This window comes from Camelus bactrianus, chromosome 23, assembly GCF_048773025.1.
Source record: "Camelus bactrianus isolate YW-2024 breed Bactrian camel chromosome 23, ASM4877302v1, whole genome shotgun sequence".
NCBI lineage: Eukaryota > Metazoa > Chordata > Mammalia > Artiodactyla > Camelidae > Camelus > Camelus bactrianus.
The window spans coordinates 5,340,709-5,366,365 of record NC_133561.1 but is presented as its reverse complement, the minus strand read 5'-3'; the positions used below and the strand labels follow the sequence as shown (position 1 = coordinate 5,366,365).

The following is a 25,657-nucleotide window of genomic DNA, read 5'->3' as shown; positions in this document are numbered from 1 at the left end:
ATCCCTGCAGGTGTGAAAGTCAATCGGTATTCTATGAAGACCAGAGAGACAGTTATGGAACATTCCATTCTATCTGTAACTTAAATGCGCCTTTGTATCTGAAACCCTGGGCCATCATTTTGCAAATAGTTTCAGTACCTCCTTACCTGCTTAAGTACATTAAAATCCTGGATATCAAGAATATGAAAGTGACCACTACAATTTATACTTAGTTTCATGCGTATGTATTTATTTTCAAGTTCATTTTCTAGTTTAATACCAAATATATAGAATCAGAGCAGCACAGTTTGAAAAATGAGCCTTAAAGTTTTCTTTAAAAAAGGGGGGAGAGGTGTATAGCTCAGTGGTCGAGTGCATGCTTAGCGTGTACCAGGTCCTGGGTTCCATCCCCAGTGCCTCCATTAAAATAAATAAAAAAATCGGATTACCTCCCTCACCACCCAAAAGTAATTATTTTGAAAAAGAAAAGAAAAAGTGAAGTTTTCTGAAATACTGTAACTGAAACAAAATACGAGCTCACCACAGTCATATATATATATGCTTTATGTGTTTCTAGATCTTATAAATTGTGTAAGGCATGATGTATATGTTACTGTCTCAATTTTCAGCATGAAGCACCCAAGTCTAAAAGTCTCACTAAGACAGTGGATGTCACACAGAGGGTTTGAATCAGGCCGTTTCTTCTATTATAGTACTGTAATGTCGCCCTGCTATTCTTTTAATGGTGTATAATATTCTTATCTACATCTTTTAAAAAGATCTTATGAAATAAATCCTAAATAAAAGCTAAAAAGTGAATCAAGTGTAAATTTGGTAGCAAGCCCTCATTAACTGAAAAAGAGAAATTCAAGGTGTTCAGGAAGCAAGGCCCTGTGTCTGTTATGTGCCCATAGTATTGTATTGATGGTCTTTATCAATTTTAATGGGAGGTTCTTAAAATACTTTGTAATCTATCAATTTATAAAGGAGAAGATTTTTTTTTTTTAATCAAGAGCTTGTCATGTAGAGACTGCCACTGTCATAATAAATATGTGTATTCTACCATTTCCCTCTTTTTAAATGTGCAAATAACTGAGGTTATATGTGGAAGTTTATAACCTGGAGATGGTAATTAAATTCAACCATGATAGTTTTTGCTGTAACTAATATCAGAAAACCTATCTTAAACAGCCTCATGCCGTCCTAGCTTATGGATACATTTGAATTGATTTGACCTTTTCTCTAGTATGCCATCTATTTTTGCCCTCTGAAGGCATTTATGTATATGGTGTTGGAGAACAGTTTCCTGCTTTGTCACAGAAAGAATTCAGAAATAAGACACGGAGGTCAAGAAAGCGAAGCGAGGATTTATTAGGCTCTAGATAGTACTCTCTCAAGGGGAGAGGGGCAGACCCAGGTGGGTAGCTGCCCCGTGTTTGGCAAGCTGGTTATATGGTATGTAAACATGAATGGGCAGAATATTTATTGACATGGAGTGGTTTGGGGTTGTCTTTCCTGATCTTCATCCCAGCTCCACCTTCCTGAAGGGAGGAGGGTTTTTTTTTGTCCTTATTTAGTCTTGATTGGGAAGTTGGATGAGGGCATAGTGAGTGAAAGGTTACATTCAGATGCTGGAGATTCCTGTCTTGTCCCACTTTTCTTTGTCTGCCTCCAGGACACCTGTCAACCCAATAATGTGTGGTTTCTTATCCATCTGGAGGTTATTGCTTTTCTTGGTCTATCCCAGGATGCTTGTTGTTCACAAGATGTGTGGTTTCCTGCCATTTGACCTGTGCCCCCCTTTCTCTGCTCATATCTAGCTAGCTGCATGCTCTAACATACATACATGATATATTTGAATGTATATATGTGCATGAAATAGTCTTAGTGACGGATATTTTCTAATATATTAATTCCTCATGATAACATTTTACAAAATAAAAATACTGAGCAAAAGAACATGGTCATTTTTAAACCTTTGGATCTATATGTTAAACTTGCTATCAAAAGCATTTTTGTCTGGATACTATTCCACAAGTCATGAATGGAGGTATCAATGTTGCCACATCCTCACCGTAGTTATTTTTTTATTTAAAAAAAAAATCTCACTGTTTGCGAAGACATACATTTTCACAGTAGTGTGGTTGAAAATATTTTCTTGTATTTACTGGATATTAGCATTGCTATAATTTGTCTATCAGTAAAGTTCATTTGTCTTTTGATACGTTTGTCTTTTGAGTAAATATGTTTTTGCTTCCATTTCCTTGATATACATACGTGTATTATCAGCAGTGTTCCATCCCTTTTGAGAACAGGCAGAAGGAAGAGAGTGCATGGAGATAGACGGGAGGAAAAACATAACCTCCATCTTTCCAGTGTATCACCATGGTCCTCTGCTCATTTTTTTCATGATCAGAAATAATCCAAATAATGAAAGTCACCACCAAATGCCTGTAACTGCAATCAGGTTAACACAGACTATTTAAACTTCTACCTCAGGTACTTTGTGACTGCGGTTTAGTTGAAAGAAAGTCATGATGTCAATTAAAAATAGATTGAAAAGTAGGTCATAGCTGAAATGTAGTTTCTTTAGAAGCAAAGAAAATAAGGTATAATTAATAGAATCCTACTTGGGCAATTGGAAAACACAGATAATTTGTTCTTTTATTCTTCTGTAATTGAAGATACAGAATTTGAGTCGCAATTTAAATAAACATAAAATCACGTTCTAAAGAGAACAATTAGTAAAATTATACTTTTAAATTAACTTAATTTTCTTCAAAATCAGTGCTAAGAATTCTAGTTTAAAGTAGGGTCTCATTTAGGGTTAAGCTTGAGATGTAAGAGAGGCTTATCTGGTATCTCCTGACATGTGAAGAGTAAAGAGGAAAAAAATTGTTCTCTAGGATTGTTAAACTCATAGAGACAAGTCCGCTTTAGACCAGCAGTAAATGAAAATGAGCCCTGCATTCAGTCCAAGTGCCAGTCACCACCAAGAAACAAGAGTGAACCCCAGGTCACCCTTGGGAACATTATTTGTGTAACTGTAATTCTGGGGTCGGGGGAGGCAGGGGCTGTAGTCAGGGTCCATCCTAAGCACTACAGATTTTCATGTGCTTCATCAAAATAAAGAATTAGAGAATTTTAAAAATGATGTTCAGGATACCGTCTACCTGAGAATGTTAGAAACCTAACAGATGATACAATTCTAGAAATGGGACATAATTTGCAAAAGCATACATGGAAGCTATCTCCAAGAATTAGAATTTAACAAGCCCACAAATACATTAAGAGTAATTTATGAGGAGGAGGAATGGACAGAACAATTGGATCATAAGCAGGAAGGAAGAAAGATCTGAATTACTTAATTTACTTGAAGTAAAATACAATATTTTAGAAGTATGCCATTGACGTGTTTTCTTATCCTCACATCCTCATACGAAATTGTTTACGGTAATTTACGAGTGCTAAGAGAACATGTGCATGTGGTAGACCAGCAGTATCTTTTGTGGAATGATTTTCTTTGTCAAAAATTTGTCACTCATATTTCCTTGAAATGAGGAAAGGAAAATAATGTATCCCCTTTTCTAATATGAGAAGTTAAGAGATCTTCACAGCTCAGACTAAACAACAGAAAGTGCTTTGTTTTCTTGCCCTGGAAAATGATTTCAAAACTTGCTTCTACTTTTACATCGTTAGAAAGTTTCATGTGACTTTCTACCGTCCTCGGGCCAGCCTTCCTCCCCTCTGAGCCCTCCTCTCCACTATCCACCTGACCTCTTCACCTTCTAGGAAGACACTTTGCTCAGGAGCCACTGAGAGGTCAAGGTCTTTTATTTTAATGATGGAAATAATGAGCAAAGACATAAAAAATAGTAATCAAGGAGGCTAATTGGATTTACTACACTGTAAAAAGTTGAAATCCCATTTCTAGAGGAAAAGAGAAGATGCCAAAAAGCAGGGAAGACAGTATTTATTTTTATTTTATTTTTGTTTTGAATTTTAACTTTTTATTTTTAGTGGGAATGAGAAGGCAATGAAGAAAGACAGGAGGAAGATTTTTTTCACTAAAATTGAAATTTTTAAATTGTATAAACATACATTAAAGTAAATTTCAAGTATAATGATTTAGAAAAAAAAATTGAAACTTAAAATGTTCTGTATCTCTTATACTTAATATTTTCAGATTTGGATCCTAACATACTGTTACATATTTTTAAAAATAACACATTATTATTACTTTGCTGAATAATTTTTATATATAAATATGCCTAGAAGCCCCTTCCTCTGAAGCTAATAAAGAATTATTTTCTAGCAATGACATGAGCTATTATCAGGATAACTTAGTAGGGTAATGATCTGATACACTTATCAGTGGTACAAAATAAGTAGTTTGGGATGTATTATAATTTTTCTTGGTTTTTGCTTCCTAAATGTATATTTGTCAATGGAGTTAGATATTGAAAAAATATTGTATGTAAAAAAAATTTCAACTATTTCCAAGGGAAAAAAATTCTTCCAACTTTATAGTTCATATGGTTCATTACTTATTAACAAATAATTTGTGTGTGTTTAGAAAATATAGCTAAGAAAACCCCATCAGCTAGAAATAACCTATTTTTCCTTGCAGTTCAGTCAATCTTCATTTCATGTATTTTGATACGTTATTGTGAAGTACATACACATTGAGAAGTGCTGTATCTTCTTGGAGAATTGATCCTTTAATCATTATGTAATGCACCCCTTTATCCCTGGTTAATTTCCTTGTTCTGAAATTGGCTTTGTCTGAAATTAATATATTTTGATTAGTGTTAGCTGTATATTAGTGTGCCCATAGACTAGGTAGCTTAGATAACAGGATTTTTTTTTTTTTTCAAAGTTCTGGAGGTTAGCAGTCTGTGATCAAGGTGCTCACAAGGACTGGGGGAGGAGGGTGAAGGGACAGACAGTCCTGGTGTCTCTTCAGGAAATCAAGATGGAGTTGGGATGTTTCATAGGTAATTTTAACACACATTGTCCGAGGACCACAGGTGGGGAGTCACTGTTCTGTAGTCCATGCAAGTATTAACGCACTAGACTTCTAATTCACAGGGATTCTCACCCCCATCTTATTTTATATTTGTCATTATTACTCTCATGTGTGGATAAAAAAATCTGAACCCTAGACTGGCTTATTAATTCACCTAAATTCACACAGCTAATAAAGGGTGTGAAAAGGCATTTCAATTCTAGATACTGTGGTTATACTGTGGTTATAGATAGTACATTAGACTACCCATACATAGATAATTGTGAAATGAATCTAGTTACATTGACAAAAAAGTAAGTACTTTTTGAAACAAGATCCCTAGAACTATTAATATGATAAAGCCATTACTTTTATTTACATAGTTCCTTTAAAGAGTAAATAAAAATCTTAAAAATGTAATTTTTAAAAAAATACTTAGATAAGGATTAAACAAATATTAAACAGATACTTACATTGCTAAATATTTGAGCAAATATTTAGATATCTAAATTTTTAGATATGAAAAGTGCTGAAAAATCACATATTGTTTCAGAAATTTAAGAATGGACATGGAAATTAGTAAAAATAAAAACTGGCATAAAATTAAATAGTTACATAAATATATGCCCAATTCTAATTTTCAACTCTGGACCTAGTTAAAAACCTACGTCTTAAAATTGAAATTTAATGAATAATAGGATATAAAAGCATCAGTAAAACAATATATTTTATGTAAACATTTTATGTATAAACATAGTATTTTTTAGATTTAACTTTTATGTACATGCAAATTTTCAATAAGAAGAGAACACCTCATAAGAATTTAGAGAAACAGAAATGGATTATATTTTCTTCACTGAAAACTGGCAATAACTGAAAAAGAACAACCAGTCTTGGAAAGGGTCTGATGAAATTAAAACTTCTAAACTCTTATAGGAAATGTAATTAGTGATAAACTTTTTGGAACCTAATACTTTCCATCTTTTATTTTTTTTTTTTTAAAATTGAACTGTATCTGGTTTATAAATTTCAGATGTATAGTAAAGTGAACAATTCATACATATATGTTCTTTTTCAGATTCTTTTCCATTATAGTTTATTACAAGATATTTAATATAGTGTCTTGTACAATACAGTAGGTCCTTGTTGTTTATCTATTCAAATACAGTAGTGTGTTTCTGTTAATCCCAAATTCCTAATTTATCCGCTTTCCCTCTTGTCCTCTTTGGTAGCCATAAGTTTGTTTTGTAAGTCTGTGAGTATATTTCTGTTTTGGTGAATAAGTTCCTCTGTATTATTTTTTTTTTCTTTTTAGATTCCACATATAAATGATATATTTGTCTTTCTCTGACTTACTTCGGCTAGATGATAATCTCTAGGTCCATCCACGTTGCTGTAAATGGCATTATTTCTTTCCTTTTTGTGGCTGTGTAGTATTCCATTATTTGTATATACCACATCTTCTTTTTCCAGTCATCTGTCAATGGACATTTAGGTTGCTTCCATGTCTTGGCTGTTGTAAATAGTGCTGCTATGAACATTGGGATTCACCTATCTTTTTGAATGAGTTTTCATCTCTTCTAGATATATGCCCATGACTGGGATTTCTGGATCATAGGGTAGCTCTATTTTTAGTTTTTTAAGGAACCTCCATACTCTTTTCCATAGTGGCTCCACCAGTTTACATTCCCATCAACAGAGTAGGAGGATTCCATTTTCTCCACACCTTCTCTAAGATTTATTATTAGTAGATTTTTTAATAATGGCTGTTTTGACTAGTATGAGGTGATATCTCATTGTAGTTTTGATTTGCATTTCTCTAATAATTAGCAGTGTTGAGCATCTTTTCATATGCCTATTTGCCATCTGTATGTCTTCTGTGGAGAAATGTCTGTTTAAGTCTTTTGTGCATTTTTTTTTAAGTTCTTTGTTTTTTTGATATTGAGCTGTATAAAGAGTTTGTATATTTTGGAGATTTAATGCCTTGTCGGTCACACCATTTGCAAATATTTTCTCCTTTTCTGTAGGTTGTCTTTTCATTTTGTTTATGGTTTCCTTTCCTGTATGGAAGCTTTTAAGTTTAATTATGTCTTATTTGTTTGTTTTTGGTTTTGTTCCCATTACTCTAGGAGATGGATCAAAACAGAAATATTGCTGCAATTTATGTCAAAGAGTGTTCTGCCTAAATTTTCCTCTAGGAGTTTTACAGTATCCAGTCTTACATTTAGGTCTTCAATCCATTTTGAATCTACTTTTGTATATGGTGTTAGAGAATGTTCTAGTTTCATTCTTTTACATGTAGCTGTCCAGTTTTCCCAGCCCACTTATTGAAGAGACTGTCCATTTTATATTCCTGTCTCCTTTGTTGTAAATTAATTGGCTGTAAGTGTGTGGATTCATTTCTGGACTTTCTATCCTGTTCCATTGATCTTTATGTCTGTTTTGGTGCCAGTACCATACTGTTTTGATTACTGTAGCTTTGTAGTGTAGGCTGAAGTCAAGTCATGATTCCCCCAGCTCTGTTCTCCTTTCTCAAGCTTGTATTGGCTATTCAAGGCCTTTTATGTTTCCAAACAAATTTTAAAATGTTTTGTTCTAGTTCTTTGAAAAATTCCATTAGTAGTTTGAGAGGGATTGCACTGTCTCTGTATATTGCCTTGGATATTATGGCCATTTTTACAATATTGATTCCTCCAATCCAAGAACAAGATATATCTTTCTATCTTTTTGTGTTGTCTTCTGTTTCTTTCATCAGAGTCTTATAGTTTTCCAAGTACAGATCTTTAGCCTCCTTAGGTAGATTTATTCCTGGGTATTTTGTTCTTTTTGAAGAGATAGTAGATGGGATTGTTCCCTGAATTTCTCTTTCTGATATTTCATGGTTGATGTATAGAAATGAACAGATTTCTGTATATTAATTTTGTATCCTGTAACGTTACCTAATTCATTGATGAGCTCTAGTAGTTTTCTGGTGGTGTCTTTATGATTTTCTATGTATAGTATCGTATCATCTGCAAACATTGACATTGTTTAATATAAATATTGTCAGTGATAATTTCCTTGCAAGATTATTGGCATAAGTTTAAATATTTCTAAGTAATATCCTTGTCAATACAGAACATCATCACCATGCAGGATTTTTTTTTTTCCAGAGTGAAGTCTCAGCTCTTCCTCTAAAATTATTTGTGAAGTATATAGCTGCAATAAAATGATTTTATATAGAATAACATGTTTTCCATTATTTAATGAACATCGTATCTTTGATCTTCTCCTAGAACTCCTTTTCTTCAGATTTTTTCCATTGTAGCATATTTTAAAAATATTAAAAAAGAAAAAGGAGAGTTTTTAGGTCAAATCATATAGTTGTTCTCATACCATTTTTGATATTCTAAAATGCAGTTGCTTCTTTTACATCCTGTATTATCACTTTATATTGTGATAAATTAAGATAATATTTTAGGTTCAATGAATTTTCATTTTATAAGTTAAAGACTCTTGTTTTTATACTAAGGTATTACCTTAGGAAATAATACATAAATACATACATATATACATACATATATCAGTTCAGATATTTATGTATTTCATAGATAGTGCTTTTAAAGTCCATTTTTCTGTCTTTAAAAATATTTTCACCTATCCTTAGAGAAAGAAGACACTGGACACTACCCTTTTTGGGGAGATGGTTGCTGTACAGTGTTTTGTGGATAAGTATAAATGCACATTCTGGCCTCTATATTCATGTTGTAAGATAGGGAGTGGGACCCTGAGCATATGCAGTGTAGGCATAAAAGGCAAGGGATGATCATACGTCTATTATCTGTCTGATCAGTTCTCATGCCTGAAATCTGTATCCTGCCCAGCATCAAATTTGATGTTCAGCTTCAGAAAAAGAGCCTTGCCTTCATCAGTTTTGAAAACACTACAACACAGTTAAAATGCTTTGAAAGAGAACACTGTATTAATAATTCCCATCACCACCCAAATCTGTTATGATTACTTTTAGCTGTTTTGCCACATGTTATGAGTGTGTGCACACCCACAGTTGAAGCTCTTTTCATTGTTTTCAGGTTCTTCATTTTCTGAGAGTCATACCATTGGTTGAGAGTACCAGCTCCTTAATACTGTGCCTTTGTCCTCCATATTTCAGTGAGTTATACCACTGTTGTCTTAGAAAAGTTGGGAGAGAAATACTTAACTTCTTGCCTTTTACCCCATACCTCCAATCATTAAATCTTACTGATTATAGATCTTAAAAATAACTGAATCTCTACCACCATTTCCTTAGGATGAAACTGTAAAACGAGACTTCAGCAGTTGTCTCAATTTAAGATGACAACTAATGTTGTTGAAAATGGATAAAATAATTACTTTCATTTTCTAAAAAGAGACACTAAGTACATTTACAGTGCTTGCTGATGAGTGCCCCCAGGCTCATCACCATCCTTTAGTCTAGATAAGAAAATGATTCATTGGGAAATTTTAGGAAGATTTTTTGGAAGATGTTGCCGAGTGTCATGGCATTTCAACCCTATGCTCCAACCCCCTTCCTCAGTCTCAGACCTCGAGGATTAGATTTAAGCAGTCTAACAGACTTTTCTCAAAAGGACTACTTAGCAGGTCAAAAAAACCCTTCTGAAAAAGTATGTGTGCACTTAATTTTTTAGATCAGTTCCTAATGGCAGGATGATAAGAGGTAGTAATTCTATTGCTGTGTAACTGGCATTGCTATTACCAAGTCCAAACTTGTACTGCTGTCTGCATGACAGGCCAATAAATCAGGAGATGAGGTGTTGGGGCAAGGAATAATGACTTTATTAAGAAAGCCAGAAGACCAAGAAGATGGGAGACTAATGTTCTGGAGAACCATCTTAATTCAAGGCAGAATTCAGACTCCTTTTGTACTAAAAGGGGAGGGGGTGTGATTGGTTATTGCAAACTTCTTGCTGTGGGAATCCTTTGTTCTTGCAGCTGTCTGCCTAGGTCAGGTCATGATGCCCCTGCAAACCTCCAACAAGACAAATGTTATTTTCTATTCTGCAACTTTTTATTTTTATATGAATGGGATAGTGTTGTACCCTTGAAGTTCAGAGCCTTGAAAATGGGTTCTCCTGTATATTTCAGGCTGTAGGCAACACTCTTTTACAAAAGGTGCAAAACCAGCCTGACTGCAGGAAACAGAGAAAAGGGTTAGAGCCAAAGGAACAGATCTAATATGGAGTCAGATTGGTTCTTCCCTGTTACATTGCCATGCTAGGAAATGGGCAGCAAGCAGGAGGTCTCCAGGACACGGGTAGACATGTCTCTGAATATACAAGACAACTTTCCAGGGAAATGAGCATCATTCGAGCACCTGTCCCCGCCGGCATTTGTTGCACCAACTCTAGATTTTAACAACACTAGTCAAGTAGCACTGTTTTGATGCTTTATCATTCCTTCCTTCATCTTTTCATATTGAAAATGATACTGTTCTTTATCACCTTCAGGTACATGGAAAGGTCTAGTATCCAAGCAAAGGATAGTTTTCACGATTGGGAAAAAATAGGACAGAAGCAAGATTTGAATATGTGGTGAGAAAAAAAAGTCATTTCCTCCTTCTAAACTATTGATTTTAGTTCATTCCAGTTACTCACTTTTTACTGCAGTGGTCTATTTAAATAGTATATTCACTTCTATTTTTCCCAGGTCTAAGGGAAAAAATGACCCAGAACACTATTTTTGTGTATAAATATGTTTATGTCTTAGCCTTCATTAATATTTTTAACTGTTTCTTTTAGCTAAAAGATACAGGGGAAATTTCTTAACCTGACTCTTCTTCCCTCTCTAGCCTCATCTTTTTCACTGTACGCATCTCCTAATTCACATCTACTCTCCAGCTATAATTGAGTCTTTTTTATTGAGATGTAATTGACATATAACATCATGTAAATTTAAGGAATACAACATATTTAGTTGATACATTTATGTATTACAGAATGGTCATCATTGTAGCATTAGCTAACACCCTTCCACATCACGTAATTATTGTGTGTTTGTGGTGAGAACAGTTAAGACCTACTCTCTATTTTTTGATATAGCTGGTCTTTAGTACAATTTCTTCTCCATATTGAATGTCCTTTTCTAACATTCTCACTTACTTATCTCGCCCTCTCTTATTCATGCTTCCTGTCTCAGCTTGAATGACTCTGGGCATTTCCCTAGAGACTTGAGACTGGATCAGATGTTTATGAGATGAACTTCAAAATATATACTTTCATACCCACAGCTCCAATACTATTAGCTTTGTATGGTAATGTTAATGTTTGGTGTCATTTAGTAACCTATTACCTACTGGTACCAAGGGATTGTGTATTTCTCTAGTGCCTGGTACAGGCCATTGTAATGGTGTTTAATACATTTCTGAATGATTCGTTGAATGGCAGATGGAAAAATCTGCCTGACAGCAGAACCCTGTAGGCAGGTTGGTGTTGACTGGACAATAAGTTTTATCAGGAGCAGTAGGAGACTATCTTACACTTTTAAAACTACCTTTTGATGCATTGAGACTCAAATAAAAATAAAGTAACATTAGGAGAATCTTCATTGTGCATTATCTATGAAAGCCTCCCAAAGGCAGGTGTGTTGTTTTTACTGAAATGGCGAATTTACTCTGTAATCAGAGACAACAGAAAAATAGAACACAGTAAGACAGGTCAAAACCAAACAAACAGACAAAAACACTTTCTCAAGGAAACCTAACTTAATAATATATTTTATGGATATTTATGGAAATTTTGCATATTTTTCTTCTTTCACTCCTTTGTGGGCTTATATCCAGGCTAGCCCCTGCTAATTGCACCCTGCTTGAAATGCTGACTTTCTCCTGGAGGGCAGCTTTCTGCAAGTTTTCAGTGGTGCCTTTTCTAACTGAAGATCAGAAACTTAGTCATCTTGATGCGTTACTCATTTCATGTATTGATGCCTTTGTGTGTGTGTATTGTGGCTTTCTTAGTTAATATCTAGAAAGAGGTCTTTGAAGATAGCACTGACCTCTCTCATTTAAAAAGCAGAATTAGATTACTCAGTTTGCCTTAGTTCACAGCACATGGCCATTAGGTTTCTTAATGGATTTGGAAAACTCAATAATTCTTTGCTCAGATTAAGTTTTATTAGATTTGGATGTCTTTCGTACTAACTTTTAAAGATCTGTAGACAGTATAATGAGATTAGAGTCCCAGACTCAATGGCTTACCATATATTACAACATTTTTATTGGCTCTTCACAATCACCTAAAGTCACATTGAGAGCGGTATGATACTGAGAGTTCACAAAATTAAATTTGGAAGCTGAGAAATTGTCATATCCTTGCATTGTTTGCATTGTAGAATCATTTTTCCCTTGTCAGGATATTCTTTGTTTTCACATACTTTTATAGTTATCAGGAAGGAGAAAACATATGTTGTTTATAAAATAAGAATAAATATATTTATATATATATGTATTGTGTGTAATATAAAATAAGAACAAATAACATTTCAAATAGAGAAATTACCTCTCATTTTGTGCATAGTTTTTATGATGCACGTGTGGTAATTAAGTGCCACATTAGTGCTATCATAATTGAACCCTACTTGTTTAATTAAGTTACCAGGAATTAAAGGCCATGCATTACAGTATTTCTTTTTCCTAAATGCTGACTACAGAAGCAATAGCATTTGAGATACAGTTGTTTTAATAGTTGACTTTACTGCTGAATATAAAGTTTTCCTGAAAATGATAGTTAAAGTTCAATAAGTGACAAACACAAAAAATCAGTATCAACAATAAGTTTTAAACATGTAAAACAAATGGCATAGCGCAGCTTTGTATAACTCATTCAAAATAATGTGATACTGAAACTGATGTGAAAAGATGTCAGATGTCTACAAAGGTAAGACATCACATGAGATGTAAAAGGTCCGTTTCCGTAACACGTCTTCGATATGCACAACCGTGTGCACCTCACAGTGCATCTGACCCTGGGAGCAGTCCCTGTGGTGCTCATGTTTCTTTAGTGTCAGCTTGAACTTTGGTCCTTTGAGGGTTGGGATGATAATCTTTCTATATGTTTCTCTTGTACAATAAGTATCTGATGTGCTTAGTTACCCATGTTTCCTGGGCGTTTTGCATGTGGAACTGCCTGTTTCCCCCCTCGTGGGTGGAGGGGCTGGAGTTAGAGGGGGTGGACTGATGGCTGGATGAAAGCTGGGTCGTGAATGAAAGCCGTCTAGGAGAAGGGCGCCTACAGTCCCAGCTAAGGTCGTTGCCCCTCAAACTGAAGAGCCCTGACCTGTTCCCTAATGTGATTGTTCCTGTCACCGCAAGCCTTTTATCCTTAGAAACACTCTGCTGCTTCTAGTTTCTCTGGGCAAATTCTTTTTCCTTCTATAAGCTGAAAATCTTAACTTCTTGTTGCATCCCTTGGTTGTCTCTTTCAATAGATTACAAATAATCCTAACTATAAAATATATCAAATGAACAACTTCAGGTGACCACTGATCACAGTTAACGTATCAAGTAGTTTTCTCACTTGAGGGTAATAACTCTACTCTGAATTATAACATGGGACCACGTAGGTTATTATCCAAACTGAGATGATATTATGACTGAAAAAGGACACTATTAATAATATGCTGGTATAATTAATATCATCCCCTCCTCTCCCCTTGCCTGGTACTCATTTCTGTCTCACTGCCTAACAAGAGTACTGGGAAACTCTAATAAATTAATTCAGAAAGGCCTGGGAACAGTAATTCTTGGACTTTTTTCCCATATATATATATATATATATATATATATATTTATTGAAGTACAGTCAGTTTACAACATTCTGTCAATTTCTAGTGTACAGCGTCATGCTTCAGTCATACATAAACATGCATATACTTGTTTTCATGTTCTTTTTCACTATAAGTTACTATAAGATATTGCATATAGTTCCCTGTGCTGTACAGTATAAACTTGTTTATGTATTTTATATATATTAGTTAGTTCTCCAAATCTCGAGTTCCCAATTGACCTCTTCCCACCCCTGCCCCACCCTGGTAACCGTACGTTTGTTTTGGACTCTTAATGTGACTTCAGTGTAGACTCTCCATCCTGTGTGGGCTGAGTCTGAGACCCCTTTACTAGCACTACCTCTAGCCCAGTCCCTGGTTTGTCAGGCATTCATCCGACACACACTGAAGATCTCTTGGTCATTGCGTATTGATTCCCAGAGTAGTTGATGCTTTCGGTATTATTCCTTTGGGGATATTTAATGATATCTTACACCACTGTGCATTTAAAAAGTCACTGGAAAGCTCTACTTTATCTGCACTTCAACTGTGGGGGATCCTAAAAAATATGCTAAATCATTAATTAAGCATCATTAATAAGAGTACTAGTGAGTTACTGCCCTGAGAACCCCAAAACTTAATGATTTCAAACAACAGTCATTTAATCTCATGTTCAGTGTTCTGTGTGGCAGCTACAACCTGACTGGAATAGGCTGGATTCCAGGCCCCAAACTTCACCTTGGGCTTGGATCTGCTCCCTGTGTCTCCTGTTCTCCTGGGGACAGAACTTACCAGGAGCATGTGGTCAGGAAGATACTGAGACCCTGATTACCTGGGTAGTGGTTGTATGGGAAATCATCAGTACACAAGAGGTGAACTCCACACTCACCTTTTTTAAGCTAAATTTGCATCCATTAATGTGTCATTGGCTAAAGCAAGTCACGTAGAAAAGCCCCAAATCCAGTGGTGGGGTTGGACATTCTGACCAATAAGAGGACAGAGTAAGACCACAGATACATGAAGAGTGAGGTAGGAGGACCAGTAATTTACACAGTCACAACCCAGGACCTCTCATGCCTCTGTCCTCAGCTTTTTCCTTAGGTCCTTCTCTTGTGTGGATCTGCAAATTTTCAGTATTCTCTCACCAAAATGGATCAGACTGCTGTTTCTCTCACAAACAATGCAAATATCAGAGAACACGTTAAATATCAAAACTGGGGCAAATAAAAGGTTTTGTTGTTTGTTGGTGTAATTCATGCTAATGAGTCAGCAAGTAGGTAGCTTTTAATCTAAGCTTATTGAGATCCTGTAATTTCTAGACTGGCCATGTGTTTTGTCACATTGTATGTCTCCAGCATTAAGATTCTGTCATCAAATATGTTTCCTGCTTCCAGAAATGGTCATGTTGTGTATTCCATTGGTATTTGTTAAATAAAAATATGGAATAATTCATTGAATCATTATACATATACTAAGTATTGAATCATTACACATTGAATCAGTATATGTTATACTAATGCATAATGTATACATTATATATACACATACACTAATGTATACTAATATACATTGAATCATTATACACATACTCATCATTACACATATACATATACGTTGATAAAACGTAAATCATTGACATGTATTTTCCCCTGATTTTACATCTGTCTTATAGTGGGCATTAAGTTGATTCCATAGTGAGTTATACCCAATTTTAGATATAAGGATCTCTGCTTATTAAATGTGTGTCTTTGGGAAACATACTTAAACTCTTCTTTTTCTTTATGCATAAAATGAAGATGATAATATCTATTTCATAATGTTTTATGAATACTAAATAAGTTGCATAAATCATGTGGTCCAATGTTCAGCACATTTAGTTACTAAACTTTTTTCATCCATTCTCCAATAGATTTAACAACATTTTAATTGCTTTCAACAGCAATAATCAATGAATCCGAGTCTGTTTTTATGTCAGTTTTGTCCTCATTTGAGCTTAGGCTAGCAGAGTGTATCATTTCTTTTTTTTTTTTTTTTAAGTTGTATAATTTTCACTTTTTCTTTTAAGATCCTCTCCTTAAAATTAAATATGACCTTCCTAATATCCTCTTGAATTCTGATCTAATGATTGTATGAAAACTGGATAAAATGATAACCATCTCTTGGTGGTTCTAAATAATGTTTTTTTCTAGCTTATTTCATGCTCTAATATTCAAATGAGATAATTTTACAACTATCACAAAGTAGCATATTACCTTTAATTAAAGTTAATCAGTTGGATCAATTGGCTTTTGGAAAATGCCATTCTTTTCCTGCAAGAATAAATGCAATGTCTTTATCAACAGTACATTATATCCCATTTTTTCTCATTGTACCTTCCTAAACAGCTTCAGAGAAGAATTGAGGTACAAATGAATAAAACATGTTTTTATGAGTGTGGGGGAAGAGACAGTCACAAGGTTCTCATCTTTCTCTTTCTGTGGCAGCTGTCAGACAGGGGAGGAGTCGAGACAGCTGGAAAATAGAATGACCTATCAAAGAGCTGCATTTGGAATTGTTTTATTTTGACTTTCCTAAGAAGTTTCTTATATCGAACTACAAATGAGAACAAGGAAGGAAAATCTAAATGTATGGGAGCTACTTTTAATTATATGCATTGTTAAAATGTAGCTGTTACAGATGGAAAACTGAAAAAGTTACTGATTTTCTTACTATGGTATATCAAGTATACTCTTCTGACTGAAATAACAAGAAATAGGAAAAATATGTAAAGTTTCATGTCCAAATGTGTTTGTAAGTACACAGCTTAAGCCAGGGTTAGGACACAAAATTCTAGTAGCTCCAGCTCTATAAACTTGGGGGAAATGGTGCAAGGAAATGATGGGGTGCAAAAGAGATGATGGTGAAGGTGTCGGGTGATACTCACCAGCAAACCCTAATGAGAGACGTTGAGTTAAGGGAACCATGTGATGTGTCCATATGTAGTGTGTGAGTGAATAAAAAGCCTTTATTTATATTTAAAAATCACAATAACTGGACAAAGAGGTAGTAGGCACAAACTAGGAAGAAAATCTATGTTTTATAGTGAAAAGCAAGAACTAATATTCACATTTAAAGACACATCATTATATTTTCAAGTGAGGAGTGTCTGCTTGTTGTATGGACACGGCGCTGCCTACTGGCCACTTGATCCAGTTAAACATACTCAGAAGTCATCCAGGAAAGTCATTCGTTTTAGTCTGACAAATTCCCATGAAACCAGTTTTTGAGGGATTATACGTAAAAATATATAATTTAAATGTGTCTAATAAAAACACATATCACTTTGGAGAAGAAAAGCTTGGTGGATTCTTACTTCTCCTCTTCAGATACATGAGGGTTTCAGTAAGAGGACGGGGGAGCAGTGAGTTTTTTTTTTTCTTTTCCTGGTAAGTAGGCAAGTTACGAAAATTGTTGGAAGAATGTTAAGTACAGTGAAGGACTTTGAGAAAGAACAGATGATGGCTATGAAAATACGTTATTGAGGAAGTAAATAACCCATAGGCCCTTGGCTTTTTAAGGTACATGTCTCTATGGTAAAAAATTGCTTATAGGCTGAGAAATAAACGAAATTATCTGCCAAATGCCTTTGAGTTGGATGCTTGGTCTATTCATAAAGAAATTTAATGTGCTGGTAGGGTAACTTGCTCAGTTTTCTCCTTAGAAATCAAACAGTTAACCACTTATTTTATGTGTAAACTGCAAATTTAATATGCAGAGGTATCGGCACACCCCCTCAAATGTTGTTATGAAGCTATAGCAAGGCAACTTAGGAGACACATTCTAAAAAGTGATAAAAAAAGAACCTGAGTCATAGTGTCACATCATAGATCTCATGAAACAGTTAAAGTGGGCTTTTAAATGGCTGGAGCTCAAAGTGGCAATAAAGGGAAAGGAGATTATGCACTTTTACAAGTGTCCTAATGTAAGATGCAGTGGACTTGCAAAGGACTGAGTTACGAGGGGTTATATGTTTTCCATGGCTTTCAGGAGAGTCATTGTTTCTACCACTTAAAAAGTTTATTAATACCTGGAGATTTTTGCATATGATCTGAAATGAGTAAATGTGAGATGACTCAATTGGAACCAGTCTCATGGCAGGTGCAACAGTATTATCTGTTAACTAAAAAGGAAGCCAATATAGTTATCAACAATCAGAGGCCCTTAAAAATCAGAATATCCAGAATTCTAGAAGGAAAAAAAAGAAGAAATTTTAAAAGAACCTAACAAATTAACTTTTGGTTGCATAACATTATTTATTAAACATTAAAATTTGTTGTGTAAAATCTTGTACTAATGGTTAATAAATCATAAATATAAATACTACCATAAATAGTATAAAATCATAAATCTAAAATATAAATACTATGTCTCGTAAAAGTACCTTTTACACAGAGTCCTGTCCTCAGGCTGCTCATGTTTCTTTCTCTTTTTCCTTGATCACCTCTTCTAGGGCCCCAGCACCAGGCTATGTGCACGTACTCCGCCTCTGAGTTTCATCTCCATGACTTTCTAATAACACAGTTACGCTTAACAGTGTCCCCACTGCCGCTCCTCTAGCTTGGATTTTCACTCCCTCTAATGAACACACACATACAAACACACACAATTTTTCCTCCCAGTTTAAGGCTCTGACATGTCTGCATTTTATTTGCATCAGCTCTCTCTGACAATTTTTGATCACTCTATCTCCTTTCTGTTTTATATTTTTGTAATATCCCTTTCTCTTATTCTCTTACATAAAGTATATGAATCCCCATCCATTCACATTTCTTCAGGAAGACTTCTAGAAGAAATATCCCATCTTTTGTGTTGATCCAGTATTTTGCATTAAATATTTTATTACCCTTTCCACACCTTGCCTGTATTTCAGTGCTATCTGTGCTTCTTTCTGCTCTTGTATCACAACAGCTTAAGGTCATTGTTTTCATCATTGTATTTATGAAACTAAGATTTTATCTACGTTTGCTGAATTGATTTGAAACAACAACATAGAAAGTTATAGTTTCAACTTGGCAATTGCAATTTAAGAGACAACTGGAAAAATGAAAAACAGACTATTAGCAATTTTGGTACAATTGTATCATTTAACAACATTAAAAATGAAGTTGAGTGCCTGAATCATTTTTTGAACACATTCAGCAAACATTGATTAAGTACATGTGCTCTACCAGGAGCTGTGCTAGTGCTGGGTTATGAACAGAGAGGTCAGACTCCTCAGTGGGAACATTAGGCATGTGAGCAGTCAGTGACAGTGCGATGTTACGAGTACAGGGACACTGCCAGGCAGGGGATCTGGTACAGGAGGGAAGGGGTTCCTATCTCGGTTTGGGGTGTGGAGGGCCCAAGGGAATTCACAGTGGCTTTGTATATAGACTCCTGACATTTTTAACTCTTTGCCAGATGGGCATTCTGCTGAAGTACTCAATAATTTTAAAGACTTCCATAAATTTTACATCAGTCATCTGTAGAATATGAATCTTGAATAGCTACTGAAAGGGTGATTCAGTTGCTGAGGAGAGTGGGTAAATAAAATATTAAGAATACAAGGTGTCTTCAGGTTGATTTAAAAAATGGGAAAAGACACTTTTACACCATGCACAAACATCAACTAAAAATGGATTAAAGACTTAAGCGTATTACTTGAAACACTAAAATTCCTCAAAGAATACATAGGGGAGAAGCTTTTTGACTTTGATATTGGTATAATGGTTTCTTGGATTTAACACCAAAAGCACAGGCAACAAAAACAGACAAGTGGGACTGTATCAAACTAAAAGCTCCCCTACAGCAAATAATTAGTAGACTGAAAATGCAAGCTGTGAAGTGATAGAAAATATTTATAACCAACTATTGGATAAGGAATTAGTATCCAAAATATATAAGAATCTCTTACATCTCAGTGACAAAAAACAAATAACCTGACTAAAAAGTAGGCAAAGGACTTAAATGGACATTTCTCCAAGAAGATATACAAATGGCCAAGAAGTACATGAAAATGTGCTCAACATCACTAAATACCAGAGAAATTAAAAAACACTATGAACTGTCATCTCACACCTGTTAGGATGCCCAGCAATCTATGTGTATATATGTGTGTGTGTGTGTCTGTGTGTACACAACATTTCAGATTGTGTTCCATTACAGTCTATTACAAGATATTGAATATGGTTCCCTTTGCTGTACAGTAAATCCACTTTGGTGCCATAAGTTTGCTTTCTATGTCTGTTAGTCTATTTCTGTTGTGTGTAGAGAGTCATTTGTATAATTTTTTAGCATTATTCACAGTGGCCAAGATATTGAAGCAGTCCGAGTGTCTGTCAACAGCTGAATCAAGAAAATGTGGTATATGTATGCAGTGGGGTGTTAGTCAACCTTTATAAAGAAGGAAACCTTACCATTTGTGTCAACATGGGTGGTTCTAGAGGACGTTATGCCGAGTGAAATAAGCCAGTCACAGAAGGACACGTACTGCGTGTATCCACTTACATAGGAATCCAAAGCAGCCTCTTAGAGGCAGAGGGTAGAATGTTGGTTGCCAACGGCTGGCGGTAGGAGAAATGAGGAGCTGTTGCTCAGTGTGTACAAAGTTTCAGTTATTCAAGGTGAGTAGGTTCTAGAGGTCTGCTAAACAACACAGTGCCTACAGTTAACAACGTGGTATTACGTACCTTGAAATTTGTTGAGGGTAGACCCCATGTTAAGTGCTCTTACCACAACACACACACACACATACACACACACAAGGACCTTTCTGGAGATGATAGATGTGTTTAGTACCTTGATTGTGGTCGTATAATCATGAGTGTGTGCTTATGTCCAAACTCATCAAAATGTGTACAATAAATATGTGCAATTTTTGTGTTTTGTACATCAGTTATACCTAAATCTTAAAAAAAAAAAAAGAAGAATATAGGGAGGGTATTTAATCGTGGTCTTTGCCAACTATGGGGCCACAGATTGGCAGTGGCTCCATTTCTTCCCCGAAGGACATAGATGCTATTAGATGCATGACTTCCATGGCCACCATCATAACTACATCTTTAACTGGGTTCGGAGATACTCTCTGCTTGTTCATTTGCACTTGGGGAAAATGATTTCACACGGTAGCTAGCTCCTGGAGAACCCCAGCACCCCTTGTTCACTTCTCTTACCTCTGCCAGCAGCTCCGTAAACAGCTGCTTCCGTCAGCACTGCTTGGTTAACCTGTTTGAATGTGCCGTCTATTTTCTGCTGGAGTCATGACTGATTATAATTCTATGCATGTCTATTCGATTAAATTGTGAAATGCATTATTACACTTTATATACCATTCCTATTTTTTTGAGGCAAGTTAATTATTAAAAGTAAGGTCTTAAATGGCACACGTACTAATGGCAAATTAGCTGATTTTACCATTTTAATTCTTGGTGAATGTCGCTTTTCTTATATGTAGTCATCCTGTTTATAATTCATTGCTTTTTGTTGTTATTATGTCACATTATATATTTTTTAAATTTTTTGAGGTCTAATTTAACACAGTAAAATTCACCCAGCAAGTTCTGTGAGTTTTAACCAAAACCACAATCAAGATGTACAGCAGTTTCATTACACTCTCCTGCGGAATTTTATTTTATTGAAATAGAGTTGATTTAAAATACTGTGTTAGTTTCAGGTGTACAGTGAAGTGGTTCAGATATATTCCATTATGGGCCATTTCAAGATACGGAATATAGCTCCCTGTGCTGTACAGTAAATCTGTACTTTGGTAACCATAGTTTGTTTTTGATGTCTCTTAGTCTGTTTCTATTTTGTATTTAGTTTCATTTGTATTATTTTATTTGTAAATTATAAGGCTACTCATTAAAATTTTTAAAAGGTCTAAAAATAAGTCAATATAGATGTCAAATAGAATTATGACAATGCTCAGTTAAGTCCAGAGATGGGGAGAAGAATAGGTTAAAAGAAACGAAAAACAGATGTGACAAATAGAGATCACCCAGAAAGATGGTAGATTTACTTCATTTATGAATTGTAAGCTTTATAAGGGTGATTTTTGTTTTTTGTTTTTGGTGTGTCAGTTATATCTCAATAAAGTTGCTACAGGCAAACCTCAGATATGGTAAGTTCAGTTCCAGGCCACTGCAATAATGTAAGTTTGGGAAGGTTTTGGTTTCCCCACGCATATAATACTGTAGTATGCAGTAGCATTATGTCTGAAAGAACAGTGTACGAATCTTAATTTAAAATATTTTATTGCTAAAAAAATCTAATCATTTGAGCCGTCAGCGAGTCGTAGTCAATCTTTTTCCTGGAGGAGGGTCTTGCCTCTATGCCGATGGCTGCTGGCTAATCAGGGCAGTGGTTGCTAAAGGCTGGGATGGCTGTGTCAAAGTAAGACAACATGGGAGCTGGCCACATCAAATTGACTCTTCTTTCACAAAGGATTTCTCTGTAGCGTGCAATGCTGTTTGGTAACATGTTACCCACAGTAAAAGTTCTTTCAAAATTGAATTCAGTCCTCTCAAATGCTCCCACTGCTTTATTAACTTAGTTTATGCAATAGTTTAAATCCTCTGTTGTCATTTCAATAATCATCACAGCATGCTCCCCAGGAGTAGTTTACATCTCAGGCAACCACTGTCTTTGCACGTCTCTAAGAAGCAACTCCTCATCGTCAAGTTTTATCCTGAAATTGTACCAGTTCAGTCCCTTCTGCAGCCTCCACTTCTAATTTCAGTCCCCTTGCTGTTTCCACTGCGTCTGTAGTTCCTTCTTTCACTGAAGTCTTGATCCCCTCAAAGTCATCCATGAGGGTTGGATTCAGCTTCTTTCCAACTCCTGTTAATGTTGGTATTTTGACCTCTTCCCATGAATTATGAATGTCCTTAATGTCAACAAGAATGCTGCGTTCTTTCCAGAAGGTTTTCAATTTACTCTGCCCAGATCCATCAGAAGAATCGCTATCTATGTCAGCTGTGGCCTTACAAAATGTATTTCTTAGATAATACGACTTGAAAGTTGAAATTACTTCTTGATCTATGGACCTACAGAATGGATGTTGCGTTAGCAGGCATGAAAACAACATTAATCTTGTACATTTCCATCAGAGCCCTTGGGTGACCAGGTGCATTGTCAATGAGCAGTACTATTTTGGAAGGAATCTTTTTTTTTCTGAGCAGTAGGTGTCAACAGTAAACCATCTTGTAAATGAATGTGCTGTCATCCGGGGTTTGTTGGTCCATTTATAGAGCACAGGCAGAGTAGATTCAGCATCATCCCTAAGATTTTCAGAATGGTAAATGAGCATTGGCTTCAACTCACTGTCACCAGCTGCATTAGCCCCTAACAAGAGGGTCAGCCTGTCCTTTGAAGCTTTGAAGCCAGGCATTGACATCTCTCTAGCTATAAAAGTTCGCATCTTCTGCCAATAGAAGGCTATTTTGTCTACGTTGAAAATCTGCTGTTTAATTTAGCCACCTTTATTAATGATCTTGGCCGGACCTTCTGAATGACTTGCTGCGCCTTCTATATCAGCACTTGCTGCTTCACCTGGAACTTGTGTGTTATGGAGATGCCTTCTTTCCTTAAATGTCGTGCACCAACCTCTGCTAGCTTCCAGCTGTTCTTCTGCAGCGTTCTTACCTCTCCAGCATTCACACAATTACAGAGAGTTGGGTCCTTGCCCCGGAGTAGGCTTTGGCTTGGGGGAATATTCTGGCTGGTTTGGTCCACTTGTGTGTTCACTGGAGGAGCACTTCTGATTTTCTTCAAAACCTTTTCCTTTGCATTCATAACTTGCCCAACTGTTGGTACAAGAGGCCTGGCTCTCAGCCTGTATCAGCCTTTCACATCCCTTCCTCACTAAGCTTGATCATTTCTAGCTTTTGATTTAAAGTGAGAGATGTGTGACTCTTTCTTTACTTGAGTACTTAGAGGCCATTGTGGGGTTATTTATTGGCCCAGTTTCAATACTGTAATGTCTCAGGGAGTAGGGAGGCCTGAGGAGAGGGAGATGGGAGAAGGGCCGGTCAGTGGAGCAGTCAGAACACATAAGTTTATGGATTGAGTTAGTCATCTTGTGTGGGATGGTTCATGGCACCCCAAACAATTACAGTAGTAACATCAAGGCTCACAAATCATCCAATGCCCTAACAAATATAATAATAATGAGAAAGTCTGAAATACTGTGAGAATTATAAACTGTGACCCAGGGACACAAAATGAGCAAATGCTGTTGGAAAAATGTCACCAATAGACTTGTGTAACACAGGATTACCACAGAGCTTCGATCTGTAAAAAATGCCATGTCTGAAAAGAGCAATAAGGCAAAGTGCAGTAAAATGAGGTCTGCCTGTATACAAAAACAAGTAAGTGATCCAGGTAAACGTACTGGTTAAAACACATGGATGATCGGATTAGATGAAAAGCAAGATACACTTATATTCTGTTTACCAGAATACATTTAAATATAAATAAAATTAGACGATAGAAGTAAAAAGCTTAGAAGAAAAAAATGTCATGCAGATACACACTGAAAGAAAACTGGAGCATTTATATTAATTTCTAAATTAAAAATATCACAGATAAAAAATGATTTTATGTAATGATAAAGGGGTAATTTCTCTGAGTATATAACATATGTACACATATAGTAAGAGAAAAATCAAAATACATGCAATAAATTTTGATCTGAAATGAGAGATAAACTTCAATACTCACAGTATTATATACTCTAATTAATTTTAAAAAAGCAAAATAACTGAGGATATAGGTAACCAAAAAAGCATTATCAACCAACTTGACATAATCAAAGTTTATAGAGCGCTGCTTACAACGGTAGACACTCATCTCTAGTGTACATGGAACGTTAACCAAGATGAATCATAACCTGTGCAATAAACACAGCTTAAGTTTAGGAGAACAGAAATTATACAAGATATATTCTCAGATTATATGGAAATAAACTAAAACCCAGCAACAATAAGATATCTGAGAAATCCACAATTGTTTAGCAAATTTAAAAGTACACTTCTACATAATCTATGGTTCAGAGAGTAAGTCTCAAAATATTTTTAAATCTATCATCTGTCCATATTGAACTGAAGGAAAATTAAACGTGACGTATCAAAATGTGTACAATAATATAATCAAAATGTATACAATAATAAAAAGCAATGCTTAGAGATTATTTTATAGTTTAGCATTGAAACTAATATTAGAAAAAGAGAAAGATCTAATAGCAACTTTAGTTTCTACTTCAATAAAATAGAGAAAGAAAATCTAAACTTGAAGGAAAAGAAAGGAATATAATAAATAGAAAAAATTAATAAAATTGAAAACAGAAAACATAGAAAATGAATGAAAACAAAAACTGGTTTGAGGGATCAATAAGTTAATAAACTGCTAAGTTACATTGACAAAGATTTAAAAAAAGAGAAAACATCAATTATAAATATTAGGAATTAAAGAGAAGACATTACTGCTATCCAAACAGACACTGAAAGGATGATAAGGAGATACCAAGAACAACTCAATGCCCTTAAATTCAACAGTCTAGAGGATACGGACCAATTCTTCGGACACAAACAACTAACATTCACTCAAGAAGGAAGAATCTGAACATCTGTACATTTTTTAAAGAAATTTAATCTGTGATTAAAAAGCTTCCATAAACAAGTTCTCCAGGTACAGGTGGTTTCACCGCCAGGTTACACCAAACATGTATGGTGGCAACATTGCCAGTTTATGCAGTCTCTGCCTGACAATGGAAGAAGCCACGGTAGGGGGTGGGGGAGGGAATGGAGCTAGAGATGGTGATTAAAAACCCAAAGTAATTTAAAAGAAAGCTTTCCTGTA

The 25,657-nt window shown here is 35.3% G+C and overlaps 1 long non-coding RNA gene across 9 annotated transcripts in view; it reads left to right on the top strand.

The window, feature by feature from the left end:
• LOC141574748 (uncharacterized) overlaps positions 1 to 25,657 on the top strand; it is a 945,654-nt gene that overhangs the window by 672,147 nt on the left and 247,850 nt on the right. The window lies entirely within an intron of this gene.